This window comes from Candoia aspera, chromosome 6 (genome assembly GCF_035149785.1).
Source record: "Candoia aspera isolate rCanAsp1 chromosome 6, rCanAsp1.hap2, whole genome shotgun sequence".
NCBI classification, from domain to species: Eukaryota; Metazoa; Chordata; class Lepidosauria; order Squamata; family Boidae; genus Candoia; species Candoia aspera.
The window spans coordinates 4264881-4271107 of record NC_086158.1 but is presented as its reverse complement, the minus strand read 5'-3'; positions in this window follow the sequence as shown (position 1 = coordinate 4271107).

Genomic DNA, 6227 nt, shown 5'->3' with positions numbered 1-6227 from the left:
ATTAGTTTCACAGACTTATCTTCCTCCTGTTAGTCCGTCTTCCAGAGAGGTTTAAGACCATCAAGCTGGAGTGTCTCTGGGAGGGTCCAAAAAACCAGAGTTGTGATCAAACAGTTGTGGCCAACTTCGTGAAAAAAAATATTTTTACACCTCCCAGAATATTCCTGGCTGTCAAGTGTGATTTGATTGATTGATTGGTTGGTTGATTGATTGATTAGGTGTTAGCCTGCAAGATCGTTCAGACACAAAGCACAACCAGGAGTACTAGCTCCACCTTTATTATAAGGTTGCATTAACAGAATCTTGCAGGCTGAAAGTACCCCTCCCTTCCTTCACTTTTACTCTCCCGAAAACTAGGGAGGGTCCCTCCTGAAACGCTTCCCACGCCCTCCCTCCTTCTGTGGGCTGAGACACCTTTTGCATGCCAGTTGTCCAGTCCTTGGATCTCCCTCCTGTCTCCCAAGGTCATTCCCACATGACATTTCATTAGGTGTCATCAGTCCTTGTTGACTCTTAGCACCCACATCGACTCTTACCGCCCACATAGAGGGCCAGTTTGGTGCAGTGGTTAAGGCATCAGGTGAGAAACTGGGAGACTGTGAGTTCTAGTCCTGCCTAGGCACAAAGCCAGCTGGGTGACCTCGGGCCAGTCACTTTCTCCCAGCTCTAGGAAGGAGGCAAGGGCAAACCACTTCCAAAAAACCTTGCCAAGAAAACTGCAGGGACTTGTCCAGGCAGGCTCCAAGAATCAAACACAACTGAATGGATAAAGAAAAAGAAAAAAAAAAGTGCCCACATAGATAGATTTTCTCCATGTGTGAATCCCTCATGTGAATAGTTCACATCAAGGGTGAACCCATAGCAAATTTTTGGCTTTGCCCATGTGGCACTGCAACAGCCCAACCTACCAGCCTTGTGCCTTTTTCCATTCCCCCATCCTGGCTTGTTAGACCTTCCTTAAGTGTTTTCCCAATGGGGAATCTGACCCTTCACCAGCAAAATCCAGCAGCCTGTCAGGGTAGCCTTACTTTGAATAAGACACGGACTCACTTAGAGGGTCTAAGGATTTCCGGGTTTATTGAAGCAGAATGCATACGAAGAAAAAGACGGGAATGTGGGCATGGTAGCAAGGTACCCCATTTATACCCTGGTGGTGGACCTTGTCCTCCTCCACCCCCCACTGTTCCCCAAGCCGGGTCCGGATGGGTGACTTGAATTGGTATGGGTCTGACGATGGGCGATTCGGGTGATCTCCGATGGTTTCCTTTGTCTCTTTGCCTTCGTCCGGTGCAGGTGCGTCCCCCGGGGTAATGTGTGGGAGTTCCCCTGATCTGTTAATGGTTTCCATGTCCTGTCCGAGGTGCGCTTCTATTGTCCTGGTGATTGTTTTAGGAGTTTGGGTGCTTAAGGGATGATGTATGTGTTTAAAGGATAATGGTTATCCCTTCCTCTTTCCTGATGGGCATGTTCCCCGTTGTGATGCACTTATGCCTTGCAACGGGGAACATGACATGCTGCCCCCCTAAGAGAATTCTAAGGTGCCGGTTTGTCCGGGTATGCTTTGTGGAAGTTTTGACAAGCCGTTTTGCTGAAACAGTTTGTGCTTGGACCCACTCCGGGTGGGGAAAATGTCTCCATTTGACGAGGTACTGTAGGGTGCCCCTTAGCCTCCTGGAGTCTAGTACCTCCTTAATTTCAAAATGTTGTTGCCCATCTATCATGATGGGTGGGGGCGGGGGGGTTTCATTGTGCCATTTTGAAGGGGTGGCCGGTTTCAGTAGGGCACAGTGGAACACTGGGTGTATGCGCCTCAAATTGTGGGGTAGCTCCAACTTGAAAGTCACTGGGTTGATAATTTCTATGATTGGGAACGATCCAATGAATTTGGGTGCCAGTTTCTTTGAGGGCTGTGGGGACTTGATGAACTTAGTGGAGAGGTAGACCCTATCTCCCACTTTGTAGTTCGGTTGCGCCGCACTGTGGTTGTCTGCGAACTTTTTGTATGTAGCTTGCGCGTCTGCGAGAGCCAGCTGGATGACGGGCCAAACCATGGCCAGTTGTGCTGCCCAGTCATCTGGGGAACAGGGCGGGGTGTCTGGTTGGGGCAGTTCCGGGATTGGAACAAAGTCTCTGCCGTAAACCACTTTGAATGGGGTGTGACCTGTGCTCTGGTGCACTGCATTGTTGTAGGCTACCTCTGCAAAAGGTAGCAGGTCCACCCAATTGTCCTGTTGATAGTTTATGAATGATCGTAGGAATTGCTCCAGGGTGGAGTTAAGAATCTCCGTAGAGCCATCTGTGTGGGGGTGCCAAGCCGTGGACAGTGCCTGCTTGGTACCAATAAGTTTTAAAAATTCTTTCCAGAACCTGGAGGTAAATTGTGTGTCCCTATCAGTCACCAAGCGGGAGGGGGCGCCGTGGAGTTTATAGATGTGATTTAGGAAGAGGCGTGCCAGCTGTTGCACGGAGGGGATGGATGCGCAGGGTATGAAGTGTGCCTGCTTGGAAAAATAGTCTTTTACCACCCAGATGACCATTTTTCTTTGGCTGGGTGGTAGGTCTACAATGAAGTCCATGGAAATTTCCTCCCAGGGATGGGAGGGGCTTGCTACTTGCTGCAACAGTCCTTGGGGCTTCCCCACCTTTTGTTTTGACGTGGCACATGTGGGGCAAGCAGCGACATATTCTTTAACGTCCTTCCTGAGAGTAGGCCACCAGAATTGTCACCTGATTAAATGTAGTGTTTTGACAAACCCAAAGTGGGAGCGGTTTAAAACTTCCTCTCGCAATGTCTCTGGCACGTACAGGTTCTTCTGTCTCCAGGCTAGACTGTTCGTGAAAGATACATGGTGTTGGTTGGTTTGCGACCATGTATCTGTTTTGAGGGCTTGAACGAGCCGTTGTTGCCAGTTCGGTGAAATTGACCTGCGTCTCCCTCCGTTCGCGGGTGTTTGTGCTGGGGTGCGTTGGGTTCTTGTTTGGCTGCGCGTGATGGCAGGGCAGCCCAGCTGTGTGTCGGTCCACACAGTACCCACAATATCTGATGCCTGGCTGGCATCCTGAGGCCATTGGGAAAGAGCATCTGCTAGGAAGTTCTTCCTCCCCGGTATGAACTTTAAAGTTAAATCGGCTGAAGAACTGCGCCCAGCGTACTTTCTTGGGGCTGAGGCATTTTGGAGTGCTGAGAGCCTCTAGGTTTTTGTGGTCTGTCCAGACCTCGAAGGGGCAGGAGGCCTCTTCCAGGAGGTGCCTCCATGTCTCTAGGGCTGCCTTGACTGTGAACGCCTCCTTTTCCCACACATGCCATCTCCGTTCTGTTTCGGAGAACTTGCGGGAGAGGTACGCGCAGGCTTCAGCTGATTGTCAAAATCCCACTGAAGCAGGAGTGCTCCGATGGAGAAGTCGGATGCGTCGACTTGCACGACGAAGGGTCTGGTGGGGTCGGGGTGTTGCAGTACTGGCTCTGCTGTAAAGAGGCTTTTGAGGCATTCGAAAGCCCTTTGACAATCAGCTGTCCAGTTCAGGAGCACCCCCGGGTTCCTTGATTTACGTGTGTCTCCCAGGCCCTTTGTCCAGAGTAGGTTAGTTAGAGGCAGCACAATTTCCGCCAGCCCCTGGATAAAACCCCTGTAGAAATTCGTGAAACCAAGGAAACTTTGGAGTTGCCTCCTCGTGCGTGGGCGCTCCCACGCCAGTATGGCTTGGACCTTACTTGGGTCCATCTCGATTCCCCTCGCCGAGATTCTATAGCCCAGGTAGTCAATTTGTTCTTTATGAAACTCGCACTTGGAGAGCTTGGCGAATAGCTCTGCCTTGCGGAGTTTCCTGAGCACTTGCTTCACTAAGCTTTCGTGCTCTTCTTCGGTCTCTGAATATATTAAAACATCATCGAGATTGACAAACACCCCCTTAAATAAGTGGTCGTGCAAGACCTCATTAATTAACTGCATAAACACTCCTGGTGCCCCCGCCAACCCAAATGGTAAAACTTTATATTGAAACGACCCTAGCGGGCAGTTGAAAGCCGTCTTCCATTCTTCCCCCTCCCGTATTTGTATTCGGAAGTAGGCTTCCCTCAGGTCCAGTTTTGAGAATATCTTGCCCTTTGCCAGGTGGGCAAGAATGTCCTTGATGATGGGTAAGGGGTATTTATTTGAGATGGACGCGGCATTCAAACCGCGGTAGTCAGTACAGAGCCTCAGAGACCCATCCTTTTTTTCCCGAAAGAGGACTGGGGCTCCGACTGGTGAGTTTGCGGGCTCAATAAAGCCCCACGCTAAATTTTTATCGATGAACTCCCTTAATGCTGCCAGCTCCTTCTGGGTCATCGCATAGATTTTGGGCTTTGGTAAGGGTGCGCCAGGGACCAGTTCTATGGTGCAGTCTGTTTTTCTATGGGGTGGGAGTTTGTCAGCCTCCTTTTCGCCAAACACATCGGCAAACTCTGCATATCTGACTGGCAGGCCCTCCAGGGTCGCTGCCTCCAGATGCATCGAGGTAGTCGCCGCTCTCCCCATTGCAGCATGGGGAACCCGATCCCCTGTGGGTGCTTGATAGCACCCATCCAAAAACGTGATTTCCCTGGTTGTCCAGTTTATTTGTGGGTTGTGTTGCACTAGCCACAGGATTCCTAGGATGATTAGGGGTTGGCCCACCGGTGCCACGATGAACAGCAGTCTTTCCTTGTGGCTGCCGAGCTGCAGCGCAACTTTGTCCGTGTATTGGGTGACCGGGCCCCCTCCCGCTGCTGATCCATCCAACTGTGTAAAAACAATATGATGCTGAAGTGGATAGCAGCGGAGGTTTAGCGCAGCCGCCAGGTCCGGGTGCATAAGGCACTTCGAGCAGCCAGAGTCAATTAGTGCCCAAACTTTTTCTGTCTCTCCACCATGGGTTAGGGTGACTTTCACATATAGGGTGGGACAATTTTCACTCACCTCGCAGTCATCGCACCTCTTGTTTTCTTCCACCTGTCCTCTGGCACTCCTTAGGGCAGGTGGCTGGCGTTTCCCGCCGGTTCATCTTTGTCACTTTCCTCTTCTTCAGTGAAGTAAGGGAAGTCCTTTGCTGCGGTTTCACCCATCGTGACTGGCATTTTCCTGGGTGCTAGGGTTGGCTTGGTTGGTGCCTTCCCCGAGCTGTCCCTCACCTTTGCTTTCGGGCAGGCCGCTGCCTTGTGCTCCACCTTCCCGCACCTGAGGCACTGACCCTTTGTGAACCGTCGGTCTCTTTCTTCCTTCCAGGGCTGGGGTCTCGACCTCGCCGGTCCTGCTGTTGTCCGGGGTCCTCTCACCGCCTCTGCATGCTGCGCTTCCCTCTTTGCTTGGAGGAAAGTGTCCTGGGCGTCCTCTGCCTCTCCTGCCAGCCGGATCCACTCCACCAGAGTGTTGGGGTTATTCCTGCACAGTGCCCACCTGAGTACATTCAGGTTTAGACCCTCCTTGAACCGCTCAATGAGGGTGGACCATACTTCGACCTTACCAGCCAGGGCTTGGAACTCCATGGCATAATCTGCCATGGAGCGCTGTCCTTGTTTGAGGGTTTTCAGGGCTCTTTTCACCCTCTCCCTTTCCAGGGGGTCCCTGAAGTGCAGTTCTACTGCCCAGAGGAACTCATTGCAGTCCTCCAGTTCCGGGGCACCTGCCTGGCATAACTGGACATACCAGTCAGTGGCCCATCCTTTTAATTTTATTGCTATGGCATTTACTTTGCCCTTTTCCGTTTGGAAGTAGGGACCCCATTCCTCCATATAGTTCCTTGCGTTTGTGAGGAAAAAGGAGAGTTTTGTGGGGTCCACATCGAACTTAATGCCGAAGTCCTTTATCACCGCGCTGGTGGGCTCCAAGCCACATCTGGGCGTCTAGGTGTGCTTCAGACAGTCGGGGCTCCTTGGTCTAGACGTGGGGATTCCCTCCGTCGGGCTTTGGTTGGCGTTGGTACCATCTCTTGCCGGCTCCCGCTTCATTCCAGCCGTCTCGCCATCGGGGTGGGAGGGGGGGTGCAGCCCATCTGGCGGGTTCTTGGAAGTGGACTCTGCCTGGCACTGTGTCATCCTCCAGACCTCTCCTCCGTCTCTCCGGCTGGTATGTCTCCGAGGGGGGGGTAAGGGGTGTCAGGCTTCTGGTGCCTGGCCCCTCCGCACCCTGGTTGTGGGATTCGTACGCCTCTGCTAACCTCTGGAGCAGCTGCTGCATTGCCTCCAGCTTGTCCTCGACCGCACTCAGCCT